General features: G+C 43.8%; 1 long non-coding RNA gene across 1 annotated transcript; it reads left to right on the top strand.

The window, feature by feature from the left end:
• The first annotated feature begins 886 nt into the window (after positions 1 to 886).
• On the top strand, positions 887 to 2341 carry LOC145582095 (uncharacterized). The gene is made up of 2 exons (XR_014099757.1): positions 887 to 1068; positions 1834 to 2341. It is a non-coding gene; the product is annotated as an uncharacterized LOC145582095 (long non-coding RNA).
• The last annotated feature ends 14174 nt before the right edge of the window (positions 2342 to 16515 follow it).

The raw sequence follows: 16515 nt of genomic DNA, 5'->3' as shown, positions 1-16515 counted from the left end.
CAGATTAATGATGGATTCATTGTTGTCGAAGAAATTGCACTTGAGAAATCGGATGAAGTCCAAAATTGTATAGCTGAAAAAATAAAATTAAACGTCGGCAAATACAATTTTGTGATAAATCAAATTTTAAAAACAGTTCTAACTCTATAATCCTCTAAGATTATCACAACAGTATAAATTTCGCATAAAATTAAAAATTTGAAATTATACCTAGTTTTTCGACCTTTCATTGAGTGATTTCTTTCAAAATGAGCGAAAATCAATGAGTAATTTCATCACCAGAAGAAATTAACAAACGAGAAAGAGAATTTATGGCAGTTTTTTAGTAGAAGAGTAGTTATCAATGGCGATTTTTAGCGAAAATGGCGTGAGGAGAGAGAAAATGCTTCATGAGAGTTGAAATGGTGTCAATGAGGTTGAAGAGAGAGAAAATCACGATTGATTTTTGGTGAAATTCATCTAATTTGTTTGAAATAATCACAACCGCTCATCGTGCGCGAATTTAAGTTAGATCTGACGGTTCAGATTAGTTCTCAATTCCTATTATTCGGTTAGTTCTCATAATAACTTGGTCATATATATATATATATATTAAAGTTAATCAAATATATATATAACATTCATAAAATCAAACTAAGGTTACTCAAATTCAAACAATATATATATTAAAGTTAATCAAACATATATATATATATAACCTTAGTTTGATTTTATGAATGTTATATATATATTTGATTAACTTTAATATATATATATATATATATATATATATATATATATATATATATATATATATATATATATATATATATATATATATATATATATATATATATATATATGACTAAGTTATAATAAGAACTAATCTTATAATAGAAACTAGGAACTCATGAGGACCGTTAGATCTAATAAGAAACACGCCATAATGAACGGCCAAGATCTATACTGAAGCGCGATCGAGAATTTTCTCTCTCCTCAAACGCTCTCTCGATCTCCTCTGCTGCAAACTGGATCATTCACCGCCATTATTCTCTCTCCTCAAGCATTATTTCTTTGCTCCACGAACAGGTATGTTGTTTGAATTTTTCTTGATTTATTTTTTTTATTATTTTTAATGAATTTAGAGTTCGAATTTTGCGAGCTCCATTGATTTTGTAGAACGATTTTAGGTAAAATTAAGAAATCATTCAACAACTCTATGTGAATTAAATTTTGTGAGTATTTATTTTAATTAACCTGATTTTTATTATATTTTGGATCTCAAATTTGTGCTAATTGGTGCGAACAAGTTATTGAGCGAATTTTTGTACGATTGGCTTCAAGTATTTGTGTGTCTCTTTTAGTTATAATTTTAGTTATTTTTTTTTACAGAATTTTAAAGTATATGATAATGTGCGATAAGAATTTTCTATAGTTTTGGTTTTGTGTGTGTTGATGATTATTCAAAATTGCATGCTTTAATTTTTTGTAATGTTTATAAAAGTATATAGAAAACTAGTAAAAGTAAATCAATTTGGCTTAGAGAATTAAATTTTCATACGATATGAACATGCTGAAATTGTTAAATTCTAGGCAATGTTCTTATATACTGAATCTGGAATATTGACTTATTGTTAGTGTATTACTATGAATGAAAGCAAGTAAATCCTACATAGCTAGGGTGGAGGAAGCTAAGTCCCAAGGCTATAATTTATATCAATTACTGTTAGTTTAAGTCTTATAATATAGCAGAATTTTCAAACGTAGATACAAAATACTTAAAAGTAAATCGAAATATTCCAAAAGTAATTTGCCTGGGCTACCTGGTCTTACCGCAACTCTATTATTTATCAGGCTCTATGGCAGAATGTGACGGTGGGTGTCATGGGGTTTTTTAAGCTCGTGGAAGACTTCAAACTCTATGCATCTGCTGTCTCAGGGGTAGCTGGGTCTGTTCAGGTGAGTACAGGGGAGAGATTGGTTTGATCTCGTGAGAAATGGGTGCACCCGGCTGATGGGCGGGTGAGAGTGAACACAGATGCTGCAGTTATAGAGGAGATTTGCGTGGGGTTGGGGGTCTATATTCGGGATTTGGAGAGGAAGCTGCTTGCTGTGGCAGATCTGCTGTTGAATCTGTGAAGCTCGCTGAGGCTCTGGCAGCAAACCTAGGAGTGAGGCTTGCTAAGAGGCTTGGATTTACCCTGGCCTTGGCAGATGCTGCAAATTCCCTCTTGAGTCTCTTCCTTCTTGCTTCATCATTTTCATTATTCTTATTAATATCGATCAGTATGCTTATGCTATACTTTATGATATTTATATGCATGATTCAAGAAGTATATGAATGAATTTGGACTGAGTTATATGATTTGATTTGATTTAATGACTAAGAGAAATACGAGACTAGGTATTCAATCAAAAGAATAACACGGTGTCAATCACTGTTGTTTGCTGCAATCCTTAGAAGATCAGAAACAAGCTTTGCTGCAAAGCTAGCAAATCCATTAAGAGCATCGAGATCAAGCCTCCATCCAAGCCTGCTCCTCCCTCAGCTGCCAACCTAACAAACCTAAGCTTGCTCTTTCCAGCTCCTGCTCTAGCACGCGAGCCTCAAAAACTCAAGTCCACTCCTGCTCCAGCACCTAAGCCTTAAAAGCCTAAGCCATCTGTTTCATACATGGTAATAACACAACAATTCTATATCTTGCTCTAAAAGATGATCCTACATTAATTATCTCTAAAGTGAAAGTAAATTAAATCTAATCTAAAGTAAATAAAAAAGATTTTAAAGTAAACCTATTAGCTCAAGTGATAGAGCATTATGCGGAAGTATAGAGGTGTAGGTTCGATTCCTACATAGGTTATCTTAGAAAGTACTTATAAAACACTCTAAAGTTATTCAAAATACATCAAAAGTAAATCAAAATATCCTCTCCTACATAGGTTCGATTCCTACATAGGTTTTCTATGTCTTTTAGTTTTATGTGACTCCTATCCTCTCCTCTTACCCTACACAATATTTTTTTTCCCCTTCAGTTTTTCTCTGGATTGTTGAACTGTTATGCATAAATACAATATATAGAGAGAGGTGATTAGTCAAACATTATATCATAAAATAATTCAAGTGAAGAGTGAGCTTTGAATTTTATATCTATATCAAAGTAATAACATAATAACTCAGTATCTTGCTCTAAAAGATGATTCTACATAAATATACAGAAGATGAGTAAGGTTGAATAAGTTAATTCTTGCATCAGTTATCTCTAAATTAAAAGTACATTTAATCTAATCTAAAGTAAATAAAAAAGACTTTAAAGTAAACCTATTAGCTTAAATGGTAGAGCACTATGCGGATGTATAGAGGTGTAGGTTCGATTCCTACATTGGTTATCTCTAAAAGTAAACATTAGACACTCTAAAGTAATACAAAACATCTCAAAAGTAAATCAAATTAGTTCTAAGGTATACAAACAAAAGAGGTTTTTTTTATGATCTTTGTAACATGAGGTTAACTTGATCCTATAGTGGACACACTTGCTCTCATTACTGTCACTCAATTTGATAGATTAATGATGAAGGAAAAATTACAATAAAGTAAAAAAATATCTCAAAAGTAAATAGAAAATCAGTAAAAGTAAATTAGTATATCTCTAAAGAAGGTGTATACTCCGTAAAATCTGGTTATTGGCTTGCAAAATTGGGTCATCAAGATCAGTTTGCTGATGGTGTAAATGGTGGGGAGGAGAACCTTTGGTGTGGGATTTGGTTGCTACGAGGTTTACCAAACCCGAGACACTTCTTGTGGAGGGCCTGTAAAGGCAGCCTGACAGTCAAAGAAAGGCTTCAAAAGCGTCATATAGTAGGGGATGCGATCTGCCCAATTTGTGGTGCTAGCTCTAAGACAATAATTCATTCCATTTATTACATCATTCATAGAGAACACATGAGCTTGGAATCCAAGCAGATCCCCACCTAAATTTCCGCACTTTTTATTCTCCTTCAAGTTACTAACTTGAGCGTTGGGGGCGGAGCACCACCCAACCGGTGTCTTCGTTGTTTTTGCAGGTACAGAGTCAGCAGGACCAGTGTTCGAGTTGTAACTCTCCCATGGGACAAAAACACCCAAAACATTTGGCGCCGTCTGTGGGGAGAGTACCTCAAGATGGTTCAAAATTCTGTACCAATTCTCAATTCTACCTCTCTACGTCCGGGTACTCAGACGGGTAACCCGGAAGACCTGCAACCGGTTATTCAGCCGGTAGGGTTTGAAATCCCCCAGCCTCCACCTCAGCCTCAGCCAGAGGTATTCACAGAGGAGGAGAAAGAAGAAGAAGACAATGATGTGGAGACCTGTATGACTAAAGATGGTTCTCTCATCTCTAAATCAATCCGTTCCAGAGACCAGCTGGAATGAAATCTGGATCAGGCGGGCCCAAGCAGCCGGCCCACTGGGAGGTCAGACCGGGAAACCCGGAAGACCAGAGGAGAAGCTCCAGTCACCCGGAACGAGCTCATGAAATTCATGAACTCCTTCAAGGGTGAAATCAAGGAGATGATCAAAAACAAGGCAGGCTCTTCCAAGAGTCATCCGGCTAAAAAGACTCCCAATGATGGGAAGAAGAAGAAGCCGGTCAAGGACAGGCAGCCAACTCCCCATCCAAAGGAGAAGGCAGCCGCAACACTTGACTGGTCTAAGATTCTGATGCCTCGGCGACCCTAGCCGGAGGCTAAAAAGGCGTCCACCTTCGATGCTAGAGAAGTCATCAATCGAAGGAGGCAGCAGCAGTCTGAGTCAGCTTCTACCTCAAGCTTTCCAGACAGCTTCAAGGAAGCTTCTGCAAGGAACTCTATGTCCTTGCATGAGAGTCGGACAGGCGATAAATCCGTCAACACCGAACCTCAGCTGATGATAGGGTCTATGCCATACGCACCCCAGGCGCAGTATGGGCAATATGGCCTCCAATTCATGCAGCCACCTCCATTCGGAGGTCAGGCGGCATATACTAATGTCCAGCCACTGGACTGGCAGCTCCGGCTGATGAGGCTAGGAGAACAGCCGTTTGCCTTTGCAGCCAATATAACCGAGGCGGCTCAGCTCGCCAAGGTTAAAAACATTTTGGTTGGTGCTTATGACGGCACCACCAACCCTGAAGATCACCTGATGGCATACACCAACCTAATGTGTTTACAAGGTTGGGACGATGCCACCTGGTGCCGTTGTTTTCCGGCTACATTGAAGGGCATTGCCCAGCAATGGTTTGGCAACTTGCCAGCCGGATCTGTTGACTGCTTCAAGAAGCTAGCCTTCTTGTTTGCCACCAACTTCTCAATGAACATCCTTGCTAAGAAAACAAGTTTAGACTTGAGCACCATTAAGCAGGGAGAGAGAGAGGGGCTACGCTCATATGTCAAACGGTTCTACCTGGTCAGAATTCAGATCCTGGGCTGTCTGACGAGGTAGCATTCACAGACTTTTTCAAGGGTCTGAGAGACGGATCGACTTTTAAGTTCGACCTTGTCAGAAAAGGGGCATTTACGCTACAGGCGGCCCTGAGGGAGGCGGAAAGCTATATACAAGCAACCAACCTCTGTACGCCTGGTAGCCAGTCAAACTCCAACAAGTCTGACAAGCAAAAAGAGAGCCGGTCTGCTCAGCCGGCGAAGAAAAAAGAAGAGAGCAAGAAAAGAAAAGAAGTCTGGGCGGTCACTGATTCTGAGCAGCCATCCTAGAAGAAGAAGAAAGAGTTTAAACCGTACGTTCCCCGGTACGAGTTTAACAAAGATTGTAACTCCATCCTCATGGAGGTAAAGGACCGGCTGTCCATTGAGAAGCCGAATCCAATGAAGAGTTCCGTCCAGTTTCGGAACAAAAACAAATATTGCCAATTCCATGAGGAGGTTGGCGATGACACCAACGATTGCTTCAGTTTACAGCGGACGTTGGACCGTCTGGCTGAAAAAGGGCATCTGAAGTCCTATATTTCTAAGTCCCCAGCCGGGACAAAGAAGAAGAACAAGGGTCAGTCCTCTAAGGCTACCCCCCAGCCTGCTAGTAGTTCGGAAACCGACAGGGATCTGGTCTTCACCATAGCAGGCGGATTTTCTTGTGGTGGCCCTACCATCCGGGGCACCAAAATCCATCTTCGAAAGATGGATAAGGATGAAGAGGAGCAGGCGTCTGCCAGCTCCACTTTTCCGGATGTCCTCATTACTGAGAAGGACAGGGGCAGCGTCCGCCGCCCGCATGACGTCCCGGTTGTTATTGAGTGCAAGGTCGCCAACCAGTTAGTTGGGCGCATCCTTATTGACACCGGCAGCTCGTCAGACATCATCAGCCTCCGGTGCTTGCAGAAGCTGAAATACAACTCCAGCAGCATGCATCCGGTCACCCACCCTTTAGTTGGTTTTGGGGGTGGGATGGTCTATCCAGCCGGAAGAATTGACCTACCCATCCGGCTGGGTGAGAAGGGCCAGGGACGACATATTGTCGTCAGATTCTTGGTCGTTGAGGAGTTGACTGCCTATAACATCATTCTTGGGAGGCCAACCCTCAATGAAGCCAAGGCTGTAATCATCCCTGCTCTCATGCTCATCAAGTATGAGAGGGATGATGGTTCTGTTGGTTCCCTGAATGGGGATCAGAAGACGGCCAGGGAGTGTTACCTCTCAGCCGTCAAAGATACTGTGGCCGCAGACGGCCAAGGGAAGGAACCAATAGACCTTGACAACGTCAAGGATGCTCCTTCACCTCCACCAGCAGCCGGGAAAAAGAGAAAAGCTGCAGAGCTGGTGGTGGTGAAGAAAGAAAAGAAATAGCAATCACTGACCGGAGAACGGTCAGAGGAGCTCCGTCCCCAACCGGTTGGTGATAGCATTGATCTTGTTCTGGACGATAGCCGTCCAGAGCGAACTATTAAGGTTGGGACGGTTGCTAATGCTGTTCTGGGTGCAGACTTGCACCTTCTGCTGAAAGAATTTAAAGATGTGTTTGCCTTTGAAGTGGAAGAGATGCCAGGCATTAGCCCGGATCTCGTTGTCCACAAGCTCGCCGTGGATCCAAAAATGAAGCCCATCCGGAAAAAGAAGAGAAACCACAGTGAGGAAAGAAGTCAGGCGGCAGCTGCTGAAGTAAAAAAGCTGTTAGATGCCCGGTTCATTCGGCCTTGTAATTTCCCCGACTGGGTGGCAAACGTTGTGCTTGTAAAGAAGCCGAATGGTACTTGGCGGATGTGTGTAGATTACACAGATCTCAACAAGGCATGCCCAAAGGATAGTTATCCACTTCCTAAAATCGACAGCTTGGTTGATTCAACAGCCGGACATGCCTTGATGAGTTTTATGGATGCCTATTCCGGCTTCCATCAGATACCTCTGTGGAAAAAAGATCAAGAAAAGACGGCCTTCGTCACTGATCAGGGGTTATTCTGTTATACTGTGATGCCGTTTGGCTTGAAGAATGCGCCGGTTACGTTTCAACGGATGATTAATACAGTCTTCATTAATCAAATTGGGAGGAATGTAGAGGCGTATATTGATGACATGATAGTCAAATCCAAGCAGCAGGCGGATCACCTTGCTGATCTCCGAGAAACCTTCACCACACTCAGGCGGCATAAGGTTATGTTAAATCCTAAGAAATGCGTCTTTGGTGTTGAGTCTGGGAAGTTTCTCGGATTCCTGATTGATCAAAGGGGGATAGAGGCTAACCCTGAGAAGATACAGGCGGTAATTGACATGAAGTCACCCCGCACTGTCAAGGAAGTTCAAAGACTCACCGGTTGCCTGGCCGCCTTGGGGAGGTTCCTCAGCCGGTCAGGTGACAAATGCCTTTATTTCTTCCAAGCAATCAGGAAGAAGACTAGATTTGAATGGGGGGATGATGCTGAGGCGGCATTCCAAAAATTGAAAGAGCACTTGCACTCTTTGCCAAGGCTTGTTAGTCCTTTGCCAAGAGAGAAGTTGTACATGTACCTAGCCGTCTCAGACCATGCTCTCAGTGCCGTTCTCCTTGCTGAACGAGACGATACGCAGCTCCCGGTATATTTCATAAGCCATGTGTTAAAAAATGCTGAACTCCGGTACCCCATGGTGGAAAAATTTGGTCTTGCTCTATATATGGCCTTCAAAAAATTGAAGCCATACTTTCTGGCACATCCGGTGGTAATCTACACCGGCCAGCCCCTCAAGCGGCCAATGTCCACTCTGGAGTCATCCGGCAGAATGTTGAAATGGGCTATTGAAATGCAAAGTCTTGAAATCTCTTACGAACCAAGGAAAGCAGTGAAAGGTCAGGCGTTTGCCGACTTCATTGTTGAAATGACCCGTCCAGTCCTCCCGGATAATGTTGATCAGGTTTGGAAGGTGTATGTAGATGGGAGCTCTACAAAGAACGGCTGTGGTGCAGGCATTGTTTGTGAATCTCCAGAAGGAGATAGATATGAGTATGCACTACGGTTTAAGTTTCAGGCCTCGAATAACGAGGCGGAGTATGAAGCCCTGCTAGCCGGAATCCGCATGTGTAAGGCAGCAGGGGCAACAAAGATTGACGCCCATTCTGATTCTCAGTTGGTTGTTAGCCAGTATGAGGGCACTTATGAAGCGACCCATCCGGAAATGATCAAATATCTTCAGGCTGTCAAAGATGAGGCCGGGACCCTTGAGGAATTCAGATTGAATCAAGTGCCCCGGTCAGATAACCACCCGGCGGGTGCACTGTCAAAATTGGCATCATCCGCATGCCATGATACGCCTCGGTCAGTCTTTTGGGAAGTTCTTGAAAAAAGAAGTATTTATGAAGAGCTCATTGGAATTCTGGATCGAAATTCTACTTGGATGGATGGCATCCGGGCGTATCTTGCAGACGGCACGCTCCCTGATTCACCTCAGGAAGCAGCCGTCATGAAAAAGAGAGCAGCAAACTTCGAGTTGAGGAACGGAGAACTCTTCAAGGCTGGATTTCTCAAGCCCTTGTTGAAATGTGTTACCCTAGAAAAGGGGAAAGAGGTACTCGAAGAGCTGCATGCGGGATTTTGCGCCTCCCACATAGGCGGCAAGTCCCTAGCCGTCAAAGCCAGGCGACATTATTTTTGGCCTACTCTTGAGGCAGACGCCAAGGAATTTGTGAAGAAATGTGATAAATGCCAGAGGTTTGGCAAGCTAATACATCGCCCGGCTACTGATCTGACGACAATCCACAGCCCAGTCCCGTTTGCTAAGTGGGGCATGGACATATTGGGTCCTTATACGCCTGCTCCAGGCGGGAAGCGCTATATCTTGGTGGCTGTGGATTACTCCACCAAATGGGTGGAGGCAAAGGCAGTCAAGAATATCAAGACAAAGGATGTCATCTCTTTCATATGGAAGAATATTATCACCCGGTTTGGGGTACCTATGTCTATGGTATTTGACAACGGCCCTCAGTTTGAGACGCCTCAGCTCAAGATTTGGTTAGGAGATCAGGGTATCTCAAGTTACTTTGCCTCAGTCGGCCGTCCTCAAGCAAATGGTCAGGTTGAGGCATTCAACAAACTCATCTCAGACGGCATAAAATAGAAAATTGAAAGAGCTGGTGGTCTTTGGGCTGAAGAGTTAATTCATGTTCTTTGGGCCATCCGGACAACTGCCAAGGGATCAACCGGAGAAACCCCGTTTCTCATGGTATACGGGGCTGAAGCCGTTTTACCCATTGAACACTATGAGCCTACGCTCAGAGTGATGCTCTATGATGAAGAGGCAAATTGGGAGGCCATGCGGTTGGCATTGGACTCCCTCCCGGAACGCAGGGGCAATGCTGCCCTGCGACATGAGATATACCGTCTGAGAATGACGCGAGCCTACAACAAAAGAGTGCACAAACGTCCTTTGAAAGTGGATGATTTTGTGTTACGGAAAATGGAGGCAACTGGTAGGGCCAATGAGCTTGGAAAGCTAACTCCTAATTGGGAAGGCCCCTACCGGATATATGAAGAAGTTAGGGATGACACATACCGCCTGGAAACCCCAGACGGTAGACGCCTGCCTAGAACTTGGAATGTAGACAACTTAAAAAAGTACTACTTCTGAGTATTGTAAAATTTTTTGTAACAAGAAGTATTAATGAGAGATGCTTTTGTTTCATTTATTGTCTTTTTATCCGTCTGGGTTTACCCATACTAATGATGAAAGGTTCAGTAGCAAATTTAATATATGAATAACTTGAGGCCAATGGCCAGATAACTAAGTTTGATACTTAGTATATGAAATCAAAAGTCCATAAAAACAAGAGGCTAACAGCCGGATTCTTAAATTAAGCACAAAACCGTTTAGTGGCTATCAGCCGGTCTACAACAAGACCTGAGGCCAAGGGCCAGATGGTTGTCCATTTTCACAAATTCGTCTATCCTAATATGGATATAGGCGTCCGGCGACACCCCTCCGGGTGCAATCGTCGCAGAGAACAGCCACCTTGCTTGTTCTACATACCCATGCAGGCGGCAAAGATTGAGTGGTTAAAACAGCCAACTCATAGCGGTCTGACCGTGTTATTTCTACTAAGTAATATTTGGTTGTAAATGCTCCGGCTGCCTACCAGTATCAGCCGGAGTATCATCATAAGTTTTTACTTAGTTAAATTTTCTCCAAGTTGCGCACTTTTAGGGCAAACCCTTTTTTGCGTAATGGCTATAAAGAATACCCAGGCGGTTTGATACTGACTGGGGCAGAGGTTGTATGTCTGTCATTTGTCCGGCTGTGTACTTGGTTTGGGGCAATCACTATTATGATTGATTGCCTTACAAACATCCCATACTCTTTGAAGTATGAGAAGTTTCCAAGGCAATCAATCCTTTTTCAGATTAAACCAACCACACAGCCGCCCAGGGACAAGGACAGCCGGATTTGTACCTGTCGCATGTTTTTCATAAGATAGGAAAATTCACAAGTATATATATATTGAGTATATATGCAAAAGTGAAAAAATTGAAAAAACTGTGCAAGTATAAGAAAACCGACTAAGTCGGTATACTTCAATAAATAAACTAGCTCAAGGCCAGAAATAATTGTTAGCCGGATCCACATCCGGTATAAAGAGAAAGAAAAAATAAAAGTTACATAATTACTCGGCGCACAGGCCGGAAAAGCAAAAGCCGGAAAAGCAAAAGGTTGGCATACTGCCGCAGAGAAGGAAGGGAGCTATGCTGCTGGCTGTTCAGGCTGGGCTGGAGTCGTTGAAGGAACATCATCCGGAACCACAACCTCTTCAGGCTGGCTGTCCTTGTTCACTTCCTTTATAATCTCGTCCATGTCCGGCTCCTCTGTGTCCGAAACCTCAGCACCGTTTTCCAGGGCCCATTCCTTGAAGCGAGCCGGAGCAGGATCCTGGAGAACCTTGGCATCATACACCTCAGTGGCGTAGTTGTACCTCAGCTTGTAGACTTCAAAGTCTACTTCAGGATAGAGAAGCCCCCAAGCGTATCGGAGGCGGATCTCATTGTCCCGCTCATTCTCTTTGATGAGCCGGGCCTGCTCATCTTCGAGCTCCTCAGCATGCTTGCCCTTCAGAGTGGCAAGCTCAGCAGTCAGCCGGGACTTGTCTGCCCTTAGGGCAGTGTTCTCCTGATCAGCCCCCTCCAAGGCCTTGAGGTTGGAGCCGGCAGTTTTCAGATGAAGCTCCAAGTCGCTGATCTTGTTGTTGGCTTCATCATTAGCAGCCGTCAAAGTCCTGACCAGCTCCTCCTGTTTCAACTCGAGGGCTTTAATATCAACATCAAAATTTATATAGGCATATTCAGCAGAGTTGAGATTGGCTCGATCCCTTCTCTTGGCATCAGTTACCTCTTCTTGCTTCTTCCGGCAAGGCAACCGGAGCCCATCCACCCGGACCATAACCTGAGCAAGGTCATCCGGGAATCTAAACACTTAGCAAAATTGAAAGACAAAATGAAATGAAAAGAAATGAAAAAGATAAGGGGCAAGTTTCACTTACCTCCGCCAGCTGCCCCAGAATCTGGTCGAAGTCGACCTCGTGGCGGTTGGGTATGGAGTTCTTCTCCGACTGGGTGAGAGTTCTCACCATCCGTTTGCCAAACCCCGCCAGGTCCAGGGCAGAAGTAGCATCTGCAGCATAAGAAGGACTTGGTGAGAGGCTAGCAGCGTATTTGGTATTCATTCTTTGCCGGCTACTCATAGACCCCCCGGAAGGGTCAGTCATAGTCTTGACGCGCATAAAGTCAAGCGGCCAAGGAATTTCAATCTTACCTTTGGAGTCGACCCTCGCCGGCTCCTCCCCTGCGGCTGCAGCACCACCTGCAGCCTTGGATGGCTCACCATCCTTCGATGCTTCATGAGCATCCGGCTTTTTCTTTGATTTCTCTGAGTTTTCACTCAGAGTTGCCATGGCTTCGGGGCCCTTTCCCCTGGTTGTAGGGAAACCTTTGGCATTAACGCCAGAGGCCGTTGGGGTTGCCTTCCTCCCGGTTTTAGCAGCCGATTTTTGAAGGTTCTCATCCCCAGGTCTTTTTAAGACCTTTGTCATGGAACGGGGGAGGATGCCAGTTGAAGCCTGCAAAAACACAAGGAAACCATAAGTCATCCGGAATCAAAAGAACTTGGAAAATTTCAAGGGAAGTTGGAGTTATCTTACCCCTCCTTTTTTGGCCTCCTTGGCCTCAATGGTGGCCTTCTTGGCCAAGATGGTTTCTTTGCGGAGCTGAGCCGCAGATTTTTGAGGGGTCTTAGCCGGATCGACCATTTTCCTTGCTTCCCCTGCAGAAAAACATAAAAGAGTTAGAGCAAGAAAAAGTTCAAAGCAATGAAATTTAAATTGAAGACGGAAGACCGCCGGGTGGGTGAGTGTATCTACCCTTTGGAAACATAGGGCTCAACCCGCAGGCGGACAAGAATATCTCATCCGTAAAGAAATCCGGGTGGGGGATCCAGTTTCTTGGAACAACTATGTGAGTCCCATCCCCCAAGGGCTCAGTTGTTGTCTTGAAGAACTCCGGCTCTATTATTTGCTCCCGGGCTTTGGTAGTAAGAGCTGGGCGTACGCACTTCTGGCCCACCAAAGCCGGCTCTTTGTTGTAGCGCCGGAGAATCTTGTTTATCCTCACTTGAGGGGAGGAGACCAAGTACCATTTATCTTTCCAACCTCCCCACTTGGACACTTTGTCCAAGGTCATCAAATATTCCGGGAGCGTGGAAATAGTGTACCACGCTCCATATTCGCTTGGGGCACTCTTGAGGTAGTGCATATGGGCGAAGGCGGTGAAGCTGGGCTCAATGTCCTGGAGCTCGCAGGCGGCGATATAGCTAAGGATATTGACCCAAGAGTTAGGCGTTAATTGCCACACTCCCAAGTCATATCCCTTCCGGATGCCTCTGTGAAGGGGAAAGCGGAGGCCGGCTTCTATTACCGCCTTATAGCAGACAAAGTAATTGTTTGCATTGTCAATGTCATCCCCCCAGGCTAAAACAGCATCAGCCGGAGGGACAATGATGTCCCAGTCTTCCCCAAAGGGGTGTTGTTGTTTGAAAGCCTCAAAGCCACTTTCAAGAAGGGCCCTGTCCCCAGGCTTCATCCGGGTTTTAGTAGGATCCGGGTTTGCTTCTTTCTTTGCTGTTTGGCGATAAGCCTCAACAAGGTTCTCTCCCTTCGCCCCGGATCCTTCCTGCTCCTCAGCCGCTTCTTCAGCTGAGTTACTTTGGTCTGGAGAGGACGCGGTTTCCTCACCGTCTCCCCTTGAGTCGTTGTTGCTGGAAGTAGACGGGGTGTCCTCAGCTGAGTTACTTTGCTCAGCCGCCTCGTAGTCTTCCTCCCTCACAACTTCACTTGCGGGCACTTCCCTAGTGCGCCGCCTGCTGGGCTTGGTAGCCGTCTGCTTAGTTCTAGCCATTGTGTCCTACACAGACACAGAGAGGGAAGAAGCCGGAGATGAGCAAAGTACTCAAGAAACTCCAGACAAAGCACCCCCGGTTCTAGACTCAGCCGTCCCTGGTGACCGGCTGAGCGTCCTAGGCAGTGCCGTGTGTGCAAATGAAGAGTTCATTTTATTTTTTGAAAAGTTAATGTATACAGCCGGAAATGAGTGTATTAAGGCTAAAGAAAAAGGAAAAAGAAGAAAACTTAAAGAAGGAAACGGATGGTTACCTTACTTTGAGTTCTGAAAAAATCTGAAAACGGCAAAGCAACCGGTGACCTGGTGACTTCGAAAGAGCACACGGGAATCTTGAGTTGGCTTAAACGCAACCGGGATCAGAGCACCTCTCTCTAAAAAACTCTCTTTCTCTCTCTAGAAAAGTCAAGATTTGTAAAAGTGAAGAGGAGAGAGGGGGAGGGTAAATCCCTATTTATAGGGGGTGAAACGGCACGAATCCCCGTCATCACTGTAAAAAATAGCCGTTTTCACTGTTCACCCTTCATGGGTTGACACGTGTCACAGGCACCACGTGGCCTGCCACGTGCCACCTGTGAGGGGCAAATGTTTGGGGTATTTTCACCCATGACAAGTGGACCAATGAGGAGGTGCCACGTGTCAGAGGCTGGCAGGTCACCCTTGACCAATCCCCAGCTGACACGTGGCCTCTCCAGATACTCCCTCAGAGTTGCGGCCTTCAAGGGCCCAATTCCCCAAAAATCCGCTATTTGGTGGCGCAGTCCATCAGTCCTAGGTTAAAATAACCTAGGAAGGGGCACTTTTCCCAAGGACCCTATAAATAGGGAGATATTCCCCCAAAATGGGGACATTGAGAAATTTACTATCATTTATAACATCCTACTTTCTCTCTCATCAGAGAACACCCGAGCTTGGAATCCAAGCAGATCCCCACCTAAATTTCCGCACTTTTTATTCTCCTTCAAGTTACTAACTTGAGCGTTGGAAGCGGAGCACCACCCAACCGGTGTCTCCGTTGTTTTTGCAGGTACAGAGTCAGCAGGACAAGTCTTCGAGTTGTAACTCTCCCAAGGGACAAAAACACCCAAAACAACTTTCCTAATATATATGTAGAAAGGACCATGTCCACAATGAGAAGGGACATGTTGAAAAAGTAGATAAAATCAAAAAATGAAAATAATGAAAATCAAGGCAGCGGTTGCAACAACAGCCTTGGCAGGGCAAAAGTAGCAGCTGCAGTAGCAAGCCATTGCAGGGCAGCAGCTGTAGCAGTAGGCCATGTCGGAGCAGCAGCAGCTGTAGCAGCAACCTTGGCAGCATTGGTAGAGCAGCAGCTGCAGGCTTGGCAGGGCCTCTAGGGCAGCAACTGCAACCTTGGCAAGGCTTGGGTGGCAGTAGCTGTAGCACAACAGCACTCAACCCGATCATTTTTCGGGTAGGCTGATCTTCACATGTTCAATTGAATGAGGCATTGCAGCATTAATGGGCAAGCAATCATCATAACTAGAAGACGCTAAAAACACACTCTCTTCTAAGGAAATTGTACAGTAATTCATTATAAATAAATCAAAAGTAAATCAATATATCTCAAAGTAAATCAATATATCTTTAAAGTAAATAAAATAAAATAAAACGTAAATTAAAATATCTCTAAAGTATATAAGCAATCAATGGTGTGAAACAATAAATAAGTATGGTTTCTTGTGGCAATGAAATACGTAGGAAATAATATCATCTGAAGAGTAACTAATAAAACTAAAAAAGTAAATATGAAAAACACTTAAGAAGTATATAAAGTAAAGGTTTTCAAATTAAAAGTAAATAGAAAAATACAAAATGTAAATAAATTTCTAGGTAGAAATTAACTAAATACACAACAAAAATGGTATAATGTCCCTGATATTCCTGTAAATTCAACAAGTTCTACCCTTGCACAAGTTGGGGCCAGGACAACTAAGCTAGGTAGAAAAATTTCCCATCCATGGTTAGGGTGTCACTAGGTCAGGATAGGTCGGGATTGGGGCTGGGGAATGACCGTATGCTCACTTCTACCCTTATACAAGTTGCAAGCTCTGTTATCTATCATACACACATGGAATTAAACCAAAGCTATTCTAATGTCCCTGGTACCCCTGCTAATTAAACAAGTTCTTGGGGTCTAAACACAATATTGCCTCAATTCACAGATAGCTTTCATAGAAAACAAAGAATATGCAGCTTCAGCAATTTAGAGTACAAATTTCCCATCATCCTAATTAAAAAATGCATATAGATCTAGCATAGGCTCACATAATTGCTCCTAAATTTATGTGGCGAAGTCTCCTTCACATGTCATCCCACTCGTTTAACAAAATCAGTTCCTAAAATTCAATGAAAAAAAGAAAAGCTTAAGTTAAGAAAACACAAAATCATGACCAAAGATTCAAAATAGGCTAGCCTCTTTCCATTTGTTTCTAGAGCACATCACCAACCTAGGTCCTTCGCCCACCCAAACAATACAACAGCAACCGACACACAATACCACACCCTTTGCCCCGTGCTCCTTGATCACATATAGCCATACCATTCACATAACACCCAAGGCTGTAAAGAAAGTGTGTAAACAACTACCATGAACTAAAAAAGTAAATAAGACAAACTCAAAAGTAAATAGAATTTAACTAACATC

The sequence above is a fragment of the Chenopodium album genome, chromosome 15 (assembly GCF_948465745.1).
Source record: "Chenopodium album chromosome 15, dcCheAlbu1.1, whole genome shotgun sequence".
Classification (NCBI taxonomy): Eukaryota; Viridiplantae; Streptophyta; class Magnoliopsida; order Caryophyllales; family Amaranthaceae; genus Chenopodium; species Chenopodium album.
The sequence above is the reverse complement of the archived record's forward strand: the minus strand, read 5'-3'. Positions and strand labels throughout refer to the sequence as shown.